The 17,596-nt window shown below is 40.1% G+C and overlaps 1 long non-coding RNA gene across 1 annotated transcript; it reads right to left on the bottom strand.

Moving 5' to 3' along the window:
* Positions 1 to 8,315: 8,315 nt before the first annotated feature.
* On the bottom strand, positions 8,316 to 16,279 carry LOC143854128 (uncharacterized). Its single transcript, XR_013237396.1, has 3 exons — positions 15,357 to 16,279; positions 8,634 to 9,483; positions 8,316 to 8,532 (listed from the first exon to the last, which is right to left on the bottom strand). It is a non-coding gene; the product is annotated as an uncharacterized LOC143854128 (long non-coding RNA).
* Between the last annotated feature and the right edge of the window lie 1,317 nt (positions 16,280 to 17,596).

The following is a 17,596-nucleotide window of genomic DNA, read 5'->3' as shown; positions in this document are numbered from 1 at the left end:
AGAAGCAGTTCTCTATATAAGTAGCCTCGTGGTAGATGGCAGATACTAAAAAAGGGGGCCCATTTTGTGACAAAATTGATGGAAATGTATTTCATATTTTATACATATGCAGCAAAAAAATTCAAAACCTAAACCCTGAGGGATAAGGCCATGTTTGGCAGTATTGAATTTGGTTTCCATGGAATATTAGTTATCCCAATGATGAAGGGTGTGTTGAAGTACAAATGATTAAATTACACCAACTTTAACAGCTTAAGCTTTCGGAGTAATTGGCTGCCACTTTTCACCCTCTCCCACCATTTGATAAACCATTACTCCATGGAAAAACTTTAATGGTAAAGAAAACCTGGATTTCATGATATATGCTTGGTAACTAAGATTGGGAACAAAATAATGACCAAAGAAAGAAATCTAATGATATAAGAGAGCAAAGTCATTACCATATTAAAGATTAAAGGTATAATGTGTCATTCGATCATTTCTTGCTTCCCGTGAAATCCTATGTAAAACCGCAACAATATTGCTTGCAACAACAGAAATCTCTCCAACGAAAATATTATTACGTTTGGTATGATCGATGAAACTGTCTTGTGTGATCAAACCATAAGCATACGAAAATTAAGTAAGTTGAACAGGAGAAAGAATCGGGGCATGCATACTTCTATTCGACGCTTCTGTGATTGACGATGATCGCTCCTATTGTAATTCTTTTACGTCTACAAAACGAAGAACGAGAGGGTGTTCTTCTACTCTCTCTATGATGACATCATTTGTATTCCAGTGGAGATAAATAAGGGTGAATCCCATATTTATAATACCAAAGAAAATCCTAGAGTCCAACTATTACGGACTTGTTCCTTAAATAAGCCCACTTATACCTTATTGGCCTTACACGGGGCCCACACATATTATTAACCCATCACTGTATTCCTAGCTCAAAACTTATTGATCACTAACAATTCGTTTACTTCTCATAAGACATTAATACAGAGAATTCCTAGTTTCAAATGTGGCAATACAGCCATACAGGCTCTCTATGTGCATGTTTACACTAGTATATGTTTTGGTCTATTATACAAGGAATGCTAAACTGAAGGTGCAAAAACCAGCTACAAAGGCGCCCCCATTGCACCATCTCACCAAAGCCCCTTTTATAATCCCACAGAAAATTATAAAATTAAATGAATATAATAAATGCACTTGGTGAGATGGCTCAATTGGGCGCCCATTGTAGCTAGTTTTTTGCAAGACCGCCCGTCTGTTTAACATTCCTCCTATAACATATACTACATGTCAGTTGTAATTTATTTTTTTTCCTTGAAAAATCTTACGGAAAATATTTTGACATGGAAATTTTTATTATAATTTTTTTACAGAGAACAAATTTTCTATCATTTTGTATAGCTTGTTTTCCATGGAAATTATTTTTCAAAATAAAATATATTCCCTATTTTCAAGGAAAATTGCAAACCTCTTAGACCTATTTTTCATGAAACATTACTTCTCATTAAATTTTTTGCACCTCATGCATAGCAGGTGGGCCCACCATTTTACATCTCATGCATTGATGGGGTGGGGGCCACCATTTACACTATGCACAGCATGGGTGGGGCATAACATATCCACGCAAACCATTCATACGGTGAGGTCCACCATTTTACACCATCAAAATGGTGGCTCTTACCATCTCTACCCAAACCCATGCATAGGATAGGCCTGATTCATTTCCCCTATTCCAAGTTTAATATATCTTCTGACCAAGGCCCTTCAAATTAGAGAAAGTTTGTTTGTTTGATCTCTCTCTCGCTCTCTCTCCCCCCGTGTGTGTTCATTGAGTTCAATGTTTAAATAAGAACAAATAGGGCCGTTGAATACAACCAAAATGGATCATTATTTAAAAATAGAGAGAACGATTACTCAAAAAGTCACTTCTACGTCAACGATAAAAGACTATTTTTGGGTCCAATAAAGGGCAGGGAGGTGATATATTCATTACTTTTTTTACACTGCAAGGGGATGACCCAGGGAGTAAAGGAGGTGAATATATCATTCCCCCAGAAAGGGGCATTAGTGATATGTACGTTAAATTAAGACAATTGATCTTGTAGAACATCACCAGGCGAACGCACATGGTCTTGGTCCCATCCCAAATATAGACTACTCGTACAAAATAAAGGAATTCAAACTTAACACTTACACTTGATGGATCAAGTTCCATTTCACACACAAAAAAAAACAAGAAAAAAAAAACTTGATGGATCAAGTGTATGGTTGCCACAAAAGATCTGATAACATATATTAGGTAGAAGTGGGGTGGGGTTCGTTGGGAGATGGAAAACCAACTGTTGTACACATAAGCTTAGTGGATTCCATGTCAGCTACCTTGTTTTCTGAAGTTATGCAACAAAACGTCGAAATGTAATCCTGACTAATGTTACTGCATGCATGAGCATGGGCATTAATGTGATGAATGATATTGATGTTCCGCCATGTCAGTTGGTAACTTGGTATGGGGACATTGTTAGGTAGATCTCACCTGAGGATGGAAATAGGTGATACAGTGGCAGGGTGAAAGATATAAGTTAATCTATGTAGTAAATATGTGTTTTTAGTTGTTGGATTGAAACGAATGATGAACATGGACAAGGGAGTAATATATAAGCTAATCCCTTTCTCTTTTTTGAGCCAATTCTATTAGAAAAACACATGAGAAAAGAACTCTTTCAAGGTGCTGAAAACCCTCTTCCACTGTAGCCCAAATGATCAGTTATTGGGATCGATCGAAGCTCTCTCCTCGTCTTCCTATCGATCTGCATTTTATTCTCACTGAATTCATCATCTTCTACCATGGATTTACATCCATATCCTATAAGAATCTTCTCTTGACAAGATGGCACAGGTGTACTTTGTGCACAATCAGGGTAGGCCACATGACAAGTGAAGAAACATAAGAATTCAGTGTCATGTGAAGAGAGAGATTATTGTTGGACCCAAACCGACCCGATTAAAAGTTATAAAGCTAAAATTAAAGCTCGACCCACTTGCACCCTTTGGAGATAACATATCAGTCCTTGACCTAGAATTGTTTGTTTGTCGTTCTTACAAAAAAAGGAACATTTATAACGGTTCTCTAGACAAGGGTTACAGATAATATGACCTTGCTTAGATGGGTTGATATAGGGGTGCAACTCAGGTCGGGTTGGGTCAGGTTGAGGCCAACCCTAACCCAACCCGAGATAGCATTCCCTCAGCCCTTACCCAACCCAACCCAACCTAACCTGAGCCTCAGGTTGAGGATGGTCAACCCTAACCCAACCCGCCTCCAAATCGGGTCGGGTTGAGTCGGGTTCATCTAGTGCCAAACAGAAAAATACAAGAAAAAAAACATAATCTTAAGATAATCATGATAAAATTGTAGGATGGAGGTCGGGTTCGGGTTCGGGTCAGGTCGGGTTTGTTAGAAAGGTCGTATAACCCCCGGACAAAATTGCTATGCGCAGCAGAATAAATCGCATAGTTTAACATTATTCTTCAATTTTGTCCTTAGCCCAGGATTTCTGGGAACTAGATTATATTTTGGTGATAAAATAAATATATAAAATCATACCTTTGTAGAAGTTACCACGGAGAAGATTGTCTGGTTGATCTACTCCCCGAATTGCCACGAAAGAAACTTTTCTCCGCGGACACCGCAAGTTGATTCGATGGGATCCTTTGATCTTCACATATGAGATAGAACAACTCTTGTTCTACTTTTAGATGTGATTGAAATAAGATCCACTGGATGGATTATCTTAATTCAAGATGGAGCTTTAATGGTGTCTTAGAAAACTTATGATAGAGAGAGAGAGCGATGAAAAAATGATTTTTTACTTTTAAAGATTTTCTTGTCGTTTTTTTTTTTTTTTTTCATATAGGGTTTTTATAGAATTCCAAATTCAAAATTCCAAAACCCTTAAAATCTCATAATAGAGATTTTGTTCAACTAGGCAACAAAGTTTCCATAAAGTTGTAACTACAACCCAACTTCCAACTAGTGTTGGACGTTTTCTCCATCCCAAAAAAAACGAGTGCAATATTTTTGTTGCTACCCAACTCCTAAAAGATCTCCAAAAATATCTCCCCTCTTTATGGATAAGGACGAAATTTTATTTTGTAGGGCACATAATCTAACAATCTCCCACTTGCCCTCAACATGAAGTTTCTTCCAACAAGGATAAATCCAAATTTTATTCCTTTAAATAATTCCCATCTAATGGGAATAAAGCTCCATCCTTTAATACCCCTTTCGGTTAACACTTAACCAATTTGGTATTCCATATATGTCCCATAGTGTACATACATTATGATATCCGTTCCCTTTACATCAAATCAATTATATCGGTGTAATCAAATAAATGCGGGACCCTTATCCAAAGATATAAATAGGTCATTCGAGTTATGAGTTGGATCGTTGCAGGGATTCAACGGTCGATCCTGTAGAATCCAATGATGGGCTCCACTATGATTTGATCCATAGTCAAAACTATAATCGCATTGGATCAGTGGCCTCCATCGAGACGTAATCTTGAAGATGACCGTCAAATCTTCTTACCCCTAATCACATCCAATATGTGCAAGTCCTTTCTCCGTTCTCCATACACTACCTACTCCTTAGATCTGAATTCCAGTTCATCCAATATGTGCAAGTTCTTTCTCCGTTCTCCATACCATGCTCCATACTGAGTTGAGCCCTACGAGGGGTGGACATACACTACCCCCTGGGCCCACTCTGGGTATACCTTTCAGTCAAGCAGCTTAGGCCTGCAAATGCATTTGCTAAACCATTAAAAATATTTTTATAAAAACATTTGATAAAACATTTATCAAATCCACCTGGCCAAGGATTTTATTGGCCTACTGCTCCGACCAAAACTGTAGATGGTACCCTCACGTATATGAGGACGAGAATTCCTTGTCGGGTATCACTACTAGTCTCATAGGTTTGTCAACGATTCCAGTACCACCCTCAAATGATTCCTAAGAAAACCATTATAAGATGGACCAAGATAACGGGACGGGCCCATAGACTAATAAAATCCCTCAGTTCATAGGACATGTAAAGGGTCCTGTCTGGTGGAACAGCCTTACTATCTCCTGTCCACAGGCTATTCCAATGAGATCCAGTTCAGAGTGCAAACCCAATCGTCGATCCCACTCTTCTTGCTTAGGGTCCACTACGCAAGTGAGTGAGATAAGTCACCCTACGACATGTGCATGTCAGCAAGACTGGTGCTGGTTGTGTACAGGAGGAGATGTCCAGTCTCCACCCCAACCAGGAACTTTTAAGGATTGCAAAGAACCGGAATTCCATATCTCCCTACCCCTTAGGATCTGTGATTTCTTGAGCATGGTATTCCTACTTTGCTTCCTAAGGACTGATATGTGTAAAAACAAGCACATCTCACATATTAACAAAATAGCACCCAAAAATGTCATGAAATAATTCTTTATTAACAAAAAATGCAAGGTATACTGGAATTTAAAGTAATCTCCCACTGACTTTAGATCCAGTCGTGCATATACCTAAGACCCATTCTCTCTACATGCTTGTTAAACACTTTTTTACGAAGGGACTTTGTGAAAGGGTCTGTCACGTTATTCGCTGAAGCCACCTTTGCTATGGCAACATCTCCTCTATCTATGATCTCCCGTATCACATGATACTTCTGAATGACGTACTTAGACTTCCGATGAGACCTTGGTTCATTTGCTTGAGCAATAGCCCCGTTGTTATCACAATACAGCGTAATTGGTCACTCAACAGAGGGAACGACGCCAAGGTTGTCCAAAAACTTCCACAGCCATACTGCCTCTTTCACCGCTTCACTAGCAGCGATATATTCATCTTCAGTGGTAGAATTTGCTGTGGTGTCTTGTTTACAATTCTTCCAAGATATAGCTCCACTAGCCAAAGTAAAAACAAAGCCTGAAGAAGACTTCATATCATCAACGTCAGACTGAAAGTCCGTGTCGGTAAAGCCAGAAACGACTAACTCGTCTGCCCCATAAACCAAACAATAATGTTTGGTTCTCCTAAGATATTTAAAAATATGTTTAACCGTCGTCCAATGCTCAAGACCTAGGTCTGACTGATATTTCCTAACCACACTGACAGAATAACAGATATCTGGCCTTGTACATAACATGGAGTACATAAGCCTTCCCACAGTCGAAGCATAGTGAACTTTATTCATCATTTGCTTCTCCTCAGATGTCTTTGGAGACATCTTCTTGGATAGCCTGATTCCATGCTTGAAAGGGATTAATCCCTTCTTGGAATCTGTTATATTAAAGCTTGCCAATATCTTATCAACGTAAGCCTCCTGTGATAGCCTAAGCTTCCTACTTTTACGGTCCCTAAACAATTTAAGTCTTAAAATATAAGAAACTTCACCCAGATCTTTCATTGCAAATGTACTGGAAAACCATAACTTTGTGTTAGATAACATTCCTACATCATTCCCAATGAGTAGAATGTCATCCACATATAGAACCAAAAAGGTTACGGCACTCCCATTGACCTTCTTGTATACACAAGCCTCATTAACATTTTGAGAGAAGCCAAACTCTTTGATCGCTTGATCAAAACGATGATTCCAACTGCGAGATGCTTGCTTTAATCCATAAATGAAAATCTACAACTTGCACACTTTCTGATTATCCTCTCCAGCAGCTTCAAAACCCTCTGGCTGGATCATGTAAATAACTTCCTGAATGTTTCCATTCAAGAAGGCGGTTTTGACGTCCATCTGCCAGATTTCATAATCATAATGTGCAGCGATAGCTAACAAAATCCTGATGGACTTTAACATAGCTACAGGCGAGAAGATTTTCTCATAATCAATTCCAGCCTTTTGAGTATAACTCTTTGCCATAAGCTGTGCCTTGTAGGTCTCCACCTTTCCTTCAGGGCCTTGCTTCCTCTTGAAGATCAATTTGCATCCAGTGGGCTTAATACCCTCTGAGTCCATACCTTGTTAGAATACATAGAGTTCATTTCGGATTTCATAGCATCTAACCATTTGCTCGCATCGATGTCTGACATCGCCTCTCTATAGTTAAGAGGATCTGTTTCTTCCATGTTTGGGTTAATTTCCTCACCCAGATAGAGATATCTACGAGGTCTTCTAATCTCCTAATACTATGTCGAAGTGTCGGAGTAGGCTCATTAGATTCTTGCTCAGTTTCCTCATATCTCTCGATTGGATTATCAAATTGCTCTTCCAAGGCAATCCTCTCCATCTCACCTGCATCTTGGATGAACTCTTCTTCCAAGAATGCGGCATTCTGGCTTACAGCACAAATTTGTTCGCCAGGGTTATAAAACTAATAACCCTTTGTTTCCTTAGGATATCCAATAAAGAGACACCTTTCGGCCCGAATCTCTAACTTGTCAGTACTTATCTTTTTAACATGGGCAAGACAACCCCATATCCTCATGTGATTCAATGAGGGTTTTCTACCCATCCATAATTCATATGGAGTCATTGGTACTGACTTAGTTGGGACTCGATTAAGGATATAGAGAGCTGTTTCTAAGGCATACCCCCAAAGAAACAGTGGTGCATTGGCAAAACTCATCATGGATCGAACCATGTCTAACAAAGTTCGATTCCTTCTTTTTGACACACTGTTCAACTCGGGTGTGGCAGGTGGAGTCCATTGAGACATTATTCCATGTTCTTTCAAGTAGTCCTTAAACTCATCCGAGAGATACTCTCCTCCTCTATCAGAGCGAAGAGTCTTGATTTTCTTATTTAACTGATTTTCTACTTCATTCTTGAACTCCTTGAACTTTTTAAGGGTCTCAGACTTACGTCGCATTAGATACATATATCCGTACCTTGAATGGTCATCCGTGAAAGTCACAAAGTAGACAAACCCTCCTCTCACAGGATGAGAAAGAGGTCCACAAACATCCATATGTATTAACTCCAACACACTTTCGCTTCTTCCACTCCTGCCTTTAAAAGGAATTTTGGTCATTTTACCCTATAGACACGATTCACAAGTTGGAAAGGGTTCCACTTGAATAGAATCCAATGGACCATCTTTCACTAACCTCGTGATCCACTCTACACCAATATGACCCAATCGAAGATGCCAAAGTTGAGTTAGAATTACCGTGTCCCTTGCCCTTTTGAGGTTCGGAACATCAACACTTGGAATACTCTCATTGTTACTTACATTCTCTTTGGCGTTAATTAGATACAAACCATCTACTAATGCACCTTTCACAATAATAGAACTTTCCTCCTTAATAAAAACTGAACTTTTATTAAAATCTACCAAATATCCATCTAAAATAAGTTTAGAAACAGAAATCAAATTCCTTCTTATAGAAGGCACATAAAGACAATCTTTTAATAGTAAGTATCCTCTAGAAAATGCCAAATAGTAATCACCCACAGCCTGAACTGCAACAATTACATCAGTTCTAACTTGTAGGTTGAGTTCACCATCAGTCAGCCTTCTGCTTATCCTTAGCCCCTGCAAAACATTGCAGATGTGTGAGGTCGCACCAGTATCTACACACCAGGAAAAAGCAGGACCAATCATATTGGTTTCAACAACAAAAAATTGTGACATACCTTGAGAAGGCTTGTCGCCCTGCTTGCTAGCTAAGTAGCTCCTGCAGTTCCGCTTCCAATGTCCAGGCTTGCCACACTGGAAGCATACATCATTGCTTTTGGTTGGTTTTTTCTTGAAAGTTTTCTTATTCTTAACCACTGGAGCATTTTTCTTGGAGGCTTGGCCTTTTCCCCTTATTTTCCCCTTACCTTTCGGTTTGGAGACTGAAGGTACATTACTTCAGCTAAGAAGACACTCTTCATATTTACCTTCTTTAGATCTTCAGTTGACTGGAGTTGGTTTAATAGCTCAGTCAATGTCATTGTTAACTTGTTCATATGATAGGTCATCACAAACTCGTTGAATGACCCTGGTAGGGAAGCAAGAACAATGTTTATTTGCGTTTCTGTATCCTTGATGGCCCCCAAAATGTCGAGTTCATTAAGGAAACCCATCATCTTTAACATATGGTCCCTGACCGGGGTTCCCTCTACCATCTTAGTGGATACAAGGCCCTTTATCGCAATCAGTCTAGTTGTGCGATTCTGCTCTCCAAATAATTCTTTTCGATTAAGCATTATTTCTTTGGCTGTAGCCATTCCAACATATTGCTGTTGCAGCACATTAGACATGGAGCCAAGGATATAACACTTAGCCATTTCATTATCATCAGTCCATTTCTGCCTCCTGTCCCTTTCAGCCTGTAGGGCATCGACAGTAGGCTCTTCAGGTTCAGCAGTGGTAAGAACCCAGTAAACTTTCACAGCTGTTAAAACCAGCATCAAATTTTTTTTCCAGTCAATGTAATTAGGGCCGGTTAACTTATTATCTTCTAGACTTCTAGCTAGTGGGTTGAAGGAAGCCATTGATCTACATTCAATGAAAAAAGAGCGACACACATTAGCAAGACTACCAAATTTAAGTTCATTAATTTCATGACATATTTTCATCGGATCTGGGTTTTCGATCTACGATGGTACCACCCATTGCACGTCTCATTCACGGGCCCCTCAACCTCGTGAATCAAGAAAAATTTGTAATTTCTCCAATGGGTATCGGAAACCTATTCATAACTTTGAACAAGCGGATTCTTCTAATCCATTATGTCTCACATAATATCCAATTTTCCTTTTGGCCTCCAAGCATCGTGTTATGTTTATCCTTTGGGCTTCAATACCCTTTGCTTGGTTAAGTTAGACCCACTGCCTCGAAAAACAATGTAAATTTACAAAAGCTTCTACTTTGGCATGTGACTTTTGCATTTTTTGCTTGTTTCCCTTATCCCCATTGGAATCTAACGGTTACTCTAGCCAAGGGAATGGAATCAGCTTCTGCTTTGGCATGTGACCGTTCTATTCTCTTGACTAGCCAACCACTAGATGGCTATGGAAGGCTATGGAGTTTAATTCTTTCAATTTGAACTCCATTTATCAAGTTAATGTCATAATGAGAGTATTTTTATAGTGGGAGTGTAAATATAACATTACTTGCATGTTTTAAGCAATCAACCATCCAATGGAATAAAACATGCACATTAAACAAGCATAAAACAATCATAAGGCATCCATCACATGAACACATTCATCCAAACCATAGGCTCAATTTGGTATTTGGGTTGTAGGGAACTCCCACTAACTTTATTATAATAAGGGTATCCCCACGACTCCACATTTCCAAACTGAGGGTGAATTTTGGGCAACTAAGTACTTTCGCACTAGAAAAATTCACCGACCTCAAGGCGAATCATCTAAAGGGGCAAAACTCATATATATGCCTTATCATATAAGGCCATGTACATCAACAACATTGATGTATAATGCCGTCCTTGGTCGAATCAAGAGCCGCCATCATCTGCCAGACCATATGAAACATCTCCATGCCACGGTTGATTCAATCCGTCCGTCGGCCTCCAAATCAACGATCCGATCACCAACTGAGCTTATTTGAACATGAAATAAACTACCCTAGTGTCTTGCACTAGCCTAGGTAATCTATACATCATGATCAAATCTCCATGGGAAACCAGTTGTCCGCACAACTGCCCAGAGGGAGTGTAACAATTAAATAAAATTAAAATTAATACATTGCGGACAATATGTGTAACAAACCATGAATGAGAAGATAAATCACTTGCACATCAGCACATAAAACCATACAATAACTTATGCTTGTAGCGCACATGTTGAGGTCCAAACTCCATTTTTGCCCAATATTCACCTTAAGCGATTATTTCGTACTTTTAATAGGTTGATTAATTTTTAATTAATATAAAACCAATCTGATTTCCATTAGAATCATCATAAAACAATTTTATATGATCTAAGAAATCACCATAAAAATTTTTGAGCAAAAACAAGATTGTTTGATAGGAAAAACAAAAATTTGTCCTGTACCGGGGACATAATCTGGATAGCATGACCTTTCAAATAATTTTGAGTGGGATTCAATTATCCGAAAGACCTATCATGGTTCTGATCATGCTACAAACTCCCCAAGACATTGTTTGAAAAATGCATGCCTGGGTTACAGGTTTTTCAAACTTGACCAGGGTGAAAATCAAAAACCTGTTTTAATTTTCACATTAAAATTTTGGCAATTCCAACAAATTACATGCAACTTCAAAAATCATATCACCTAATCCGCCCGTCGGATTTTGATGATTCTTGATGCGTTAGATTCGTATTCGAGTGTACTATCCAACCATGTAAAGCGTTCATCCGAAAAAAATCCAGCAAGTAGATCAGATCTGCTGTTTTCTAAAAATAGTCCTATGTCTATTAAAATCACACAAAGACTAGGAACCTCGGATAGCGGGGACAAACATCCGGGCTCACAGCGGGTAACCGCATGATCTATCTTTGGTTTATTAGCCTCCTAAGTTATTCCCTAGTTGCTTTGATACCACTTGTTAGAAAGGTCGTATAACTGTGGACCCCGATCCGAGGACGGTGCCGAGGGAACGAGTCCCTACATCCTCTGGATCTCCACATCGAAAGGAGAGCTCTATCGAGGAACTCTCGAAACGGATGCCACCCTCACAGCATAGCATGAGTGGCGATATAAAAATGAAAGAGATACATCCTGATCCGGAGCCAAGGCTCGAAACCAAGATATATCTGAAAATAACTCAGAGTCGCCATCCATGGACACGCCATGGAACCAAAACAAATGCTCTGTTTGCAATGGATTACCAGAGATACAAAAGGTCCGTGCCTGATGACGAATGGAGAAGGTCCGAAGAGCGCCCCCAATTCGCCCGAGTGCGAACACTTGGTCTCTTATGCCATTTTTCATTAACTTCGAAGAAGTTTGGGTAAAAATCATGTGAAATGGGAACAAATATCCCCGAGTGAACGTCTACCTAATCATGCATGACTCGGGGATGAAATAATAAATGCACATAAAGTAAGATAAAAGATGTGTCGCTTAATCACAACTAGGTTATGAGTGACATACCTAACTGGTGTCTAAGTTCTGGTAGGCAAGCACATGCATGCTACAGCTAAAGGTATAGGATCTGCGCATGAAAGTAAGAAAACATAGCAAAACACACAACATAACAAAACAACAAATCCTAAGACTCTAAACGATTTAGCCCGAGTCCTCGGATGGTCTGATATTCATCCAAAGAAGCCTACGTATCCCCGCCTCCACGAGAATCAAGGCAACGTAGTTCTTCGCGTCTATTCTAAGCTAGGATGCCTAAGACACCTAGACATCCATCTTAGACTCGATCTAAAAGACCAGACTAATTAGTAAAGCTTCTTGAACGATTATTTAAATTCCAGTGAATTGTAGATTTTAGGACACCCTATATGCCCTAACTAAATGCAGGTTAGCCCTAAGCTAATGCAGGTGGTTCCTACAAGCTGTGCTTCCTAAGGAAAACAAAGGGTTGACTAACGCATCTTAGACCTAGTCATCAGTCGGCGATGTAAATCGCCAACTCACCGGACGGAGGCGCTCCTAGCTAGGACAAACTCCTAACTCTAACACAAACACACAACAAGCACACAACAAAAGACAAACTCCTAACTCTAAAACTCTCTATCAAGGACAAAGTCCTAACTCTAGAGGAAGATCTTTTCGAAAAATAATATTTTGGAAGATTTTTATATTTTTTAAAAGGGTTAAAAGATTTATTTACAAAATTTGGCTGGACTTGAGATAAAGATCCCAAGCTGCACTACGTACCTCGTGAGAGAGGATCAAGCCAACGTAGTTCGAAAATCGAACTCTCTTACTACACTCCTAAAACTACTCAACACTTTAGATGATTTTGGATTTTTCTGTTTGTTAAATGTTTTTGATATTTTTGAAGTTTTCAAATGTTTTTGAGTTTCAAATTTCTAATGTTTTTTTTTTATTTTAAAGCTTTTCCAATGCTCTGGACCTTAAAATATTTTCAATCTTAAAGGGGACACGTAAGCACAACCACAAACTAGGGCAAAGCCCTAAATCTAAAAGGGGAAACCCCGAACAAGCAACTAACGCCTCAAAGAGACGATCCACAACAAGTAACTGGGGCCCCAAGAAAAATAAAAACGATCTAAGATCCCTAGCACTGAAGGCTCCAATAAGACTGAGTTAGTCTCAAACGAGGATGAATGACAACAACTCTAAAGGCGGACTCGCTCTAAAAGAGGAGGCCGCTCTAACATGAGGCTAGGTAAGCCTCCTAAAGGGGAAACTCTCTATATGAGACAAGGCTTGTCTCCGAGACGCAAATGATGTAAACATCTGATGAGACTGGGCAAGTCTCCTACATACAAAGGAGGGGTATGCTACTTGGACTGAGCAAGTCCCCTAAGGATGGGCTTGGGCTAGCGCCTTCATCGCCCCCAAGGTAATGAAGGGGCTACTATGTCTAATGGCATATAAAAAGCTGGACTGACCCGCTAAATAAAAGAGGGGATTGCTACTTGGACTGAGCAAGTCCCCTAAGAACGGGCTTGGGCTATCGCCTTCGATGATCTGAGATTACATACCATCTTCACCAGTAACAACAAGCTAAAAGCTCCCAAAACCATGGAAATAGACTGTCCCTCAGCAGAACAGATGAACTTATAACGAAATCAAGAAGTCGCGGATTGAGTGAAGATGGAGAGCGGCAACTTCTCTTCCTACGCATTTGTGTCTTGACTGTCTGCTGATGATTCACAAAGGGTTGACAATTTGTCGTGCCCAATTGCTTTAGTAACATCAAGTCAATCTTGACAGACGAGAAAAGATAATGAACAAAGTACAAAGACATGAGAAAGTCGATGGTGCCAGTGAATAACATAATAGCAAGAGCCATGACTAATGAGTAGCCAAGGTATAGAAGAGCTGACACAGGACCACTCAAACTGCGGAGGTCAAACACCAAGTAGCTGATAGAATATACGAATACGTAGAGGGCAACGGAACCAGAAGCAAAGAATCCTTTCCACCACCATCGCCAGTCCTCCGCACAGAGCTGCATGTACATCAAGACCATAGACACCTTGGCACAAACGATAACAAGCAGGAGCAAGACGATAAGCAAGAAACCGAACACATAGTAAAACCTCCCAAAACCATAGGCTAGAAAGGATGAAGAAGAGTTGAATGAAGAGGGTTCCAAAGGCTATCTCTTCTTCAGGGGAATGATACCGAATATTAATCGGACTAGAAGGAATTGTATGGGAGTCGAAAGATTGGCAAAGTTTGTATGGCACTGTCAGTGATGAAACATTAGGTTGGTAACCTGCTCGCTCTCTGAAGCTACTTTTCGATCCTCAATAGCTGACAACCTGTCATTCAGGAAGCACAGCATCTAAGTCTATTAGGACAGTCAAAACCTCAACATCCTCCAAGGAAAAATGTGATCCTTGAGCAACCACATCTCCATTTACAGCAATGCAAGAACATCCATCATAGTAAAGGCGGCTACCGTCACATCCTTGCTGATTACTATACATGCAAACCCCACCACAGTCAAGGGTAGCATTTTTTTTTATTTTATCAAGGCGAAGGTCAAGCTTTCTCAGTTGGTGGTGACATCCATTAGCACTCATAAATATTTCAACACCGCTAAATGCAAGTTCAATACGTGGACCATCAGGAATAAAAAGCTCTTCACAGATTTCAACAACAACAGCTATATCTAGAAGCTGAATGCCCATAACCAAAAGGTACCGTTTTTTGTGACCAAGCCTCAAAAATGTCATTTGGGAGCTGGAACTCCATGAGATGGTCCTTATGCTTCCAAGCAGAAAACTACCGAAGTTCCCTATAGCTTCCATCATTCGCAAGGCACATCTTTGGCCGAATCATAAGTATCTTTCTGTTCAGACATATAGCCCGGCAATTGTAACGAACACCTCCTTGTGTGACAGGCATATCGATGCTGCATAATAGAATGGCCTCAGCCCTTGGCAACTAAGACGGGAAGGTCAGTTCATTCTGAGAAGATGTTTAAAAGACCAAACAAACTACTATATGAAGAATTTCTGAAAAGAAACAATGGAGGAGAAGAAATAGGCTGAAATCATGCGGCCATTGAAAGAATCCTTGATACAAGCAAAATAATGAGGAATTGACGATCTATATAAAGGATTAGCTTACAAAATGGATCATAGCCGGATAGATTTACTTTACGATCAAGATCAAAATTAAACCACAACCGAGTTCACAAATTAATCTTGCTGCTATCAGATAGGAAAAATTACCCCAAAGAAATGCGATCACAACCACTAAAAGTGACAAGTTAAAATTATCACCTGTATCTGCTTGATTCCCTTCTGTGACTGAAATGGAATTTGTAATTTCGGCAACTTTCCATTGACGAAGATCAGAACCGCTGCTTTCCATCTCAACCTCTTTATAATTCTACAAATCCTCCAGTTCTTCTCCTCTCATTTTCTAACCAACAGATCAAAGCATTTCTCCTGTTCATCACTGATCTAAAATCTTGGAACTAAAAAATGGTGAATATGAGCTAGATCAGAACTCAGGATAAACTAATTTAAGCTCAAATGATTCTGATCTGAAGTTTGTGGTTTGGATCTTAGATTGATGGTGGAAATGGATGGAGAGGAAGGTGGGGTCGGTGACGAGCTTGGAGGTTAGTGGAGGAGGCTAGGATCCATGGCCGTTCCAGATTTTTCTCTTCCTCTGTTTTTGGGGTTTCCTGATTTATGTGGGTTTTAGAGAAGGTGAAGGTGACAAGATGGGATCTGGTGGTGGAAAGGATATTGTGAGAAGAGGCTATGGTGGTTTGCGCAGATCCGACTGGCGTGGGGGGGTTCGATCGGAGAAGAAGAGATGGGGTAAGGTTTGATGGAGATGGGATGGCTGCTCCAAAGAAGGGGATGGGCTCAGATTTGTGGGAAATGAAAAGTGGGTTGTGGGGATGTGAGATAGAGGTGATGAAAATGAGAAATGAGAAATGAGAGGGGAAAATGGGGTCTGTTAGAAGTGGGTTAGATGGGGTAAACACAGTCGGATTCCGGTGAGATTCTCGCCGGAATCAATGGAGGTGGTTGCAAGTAATGGTGGGATTAGGCTGAAATGGTAGTGGATATGGTAGAGATGGAGTAAGAGGTGGAGGTGAGGGTGGAGGCAAGGGTGGCTGGCCGGATAGATGAGGGAGATGGCCGGAGGTGGGCCAGATCTCTCTCTCTCTCTCTTGTGCGGCTGCAAAAATGAGACCCTCCTAGAAGCCCTAATTCGTTTCCTTTTTAAAGAGGGTGTGTGTGCTGAAATTAGTACCCCCAAGCTTTGGTAAATACACCCACCACATTTAGCTTCTTCTCTCTCGCTTGCTAATCTGGACCGTTCATTTCACTACCCCTTTCTACTCCTTGCTTTGATAGCAATACCCTTACCCACATCCTTAATGAATAATGATTCTCCCTCGTTTCTACCGGTCAGCCCCATGTAGTGTAAATTCTTTTGCTTTTCTCCCATGCAATGCACAGGTACTACTTGGATAAGTAAAGTAGACCCAAAAAGGGAGAATGATATATTTACCCCTTCTTATTCTCTAGACAACCCATCCCATTAATATACTTTGCCTTGACTTTATTGCAAAAGGGGGGCTTGGGCAAGTGAACCCCAAGTGAAAACATGACATATATTTTCTATCTTCCATGGACAGCCACCTCATCCCCTGATTCACTCCCCTCTCCTAAAAGGAAAAATGATATATTCTACCTCCTTCTATTCATTTGGACAGCCCTCATCTATGTATTTATCATTACCCTCTTTGTACAACGGGGTGAACTAGGGTAAAAATGACCATACAAAATAATGATATATTAGCACTCCTTCTCTTACTCTTAACAGCCCCTTCTAGTGTATTATGAATGCTCTTTTCAACTCTACAGGGGGTGATCCAAGTAGAAAACAGGGCACACTTTCTCTTCTTTTTTGGATTGATATGGGTACCTTCCTGAATGGACAATCCGCTCCCCCTCTGCCTTTGCACCGTGCACACTGCACTACGCTCGTTTGCTAGGCAAACCCCGACGGTTTTCGACGAAATTTGGCGGACACATTATTGAGGTTCTAAACCAGGTTAGGGCATATTTGGGAGCACTAATTCACTTATTTAGAGGAACCTTATTTAGAATGACAATTTGGGGTTCGGTCAAAATGGGGTGTCTACAGATGCCCCTCTTTGGCAGAGTGTGCTTGTCACACGAATGGCAAAGCAGACAAGACAACACATTTTGGCTGACCCGAAAGCAAAGCAAATTTTTGGATTTTGGGTTCTAAAAATGGTATTCATAAAGGTAAGACTACGAAATAACACTAGGAGACTCAAAGACTGTAAGCAACAGGGAGATAACCTCTCTTGAAACTCTTAACTCGACAATTCATATCACATGGGTGAAACTACTTTCCACCTCAAGCATTCAAAACAATGGGAAAACTGCTTTCAAATAAGCATTCTAAATCAAAAGAAACGACGTTTCTCTCAAACAATCAAAACCAAAAGGAAACTACTTTTCCAACA

This window comes from Tasmannia lanceolata, unplaced genomic scaffold (genome assembly GCF_043159265.1).
Source record: "Tasmannia lanceolata isolate RefF3 unplaced genomic scaffold, GAP_Taslan_0.1 ptg000020l, whole genome shotgun sequence".
NCBI classification, from domain to species: Eukaryota; Viridiplantae; Streptophyta; class Magnoliopsida; order Canellales; family Winteraceae; genus Tasmannia; species Tasmannia lanceolata.
Note: the sequence above shows the minus strand (reverse complement) of the source record. Positions and strands in the feature narration are given on the sequence as shown.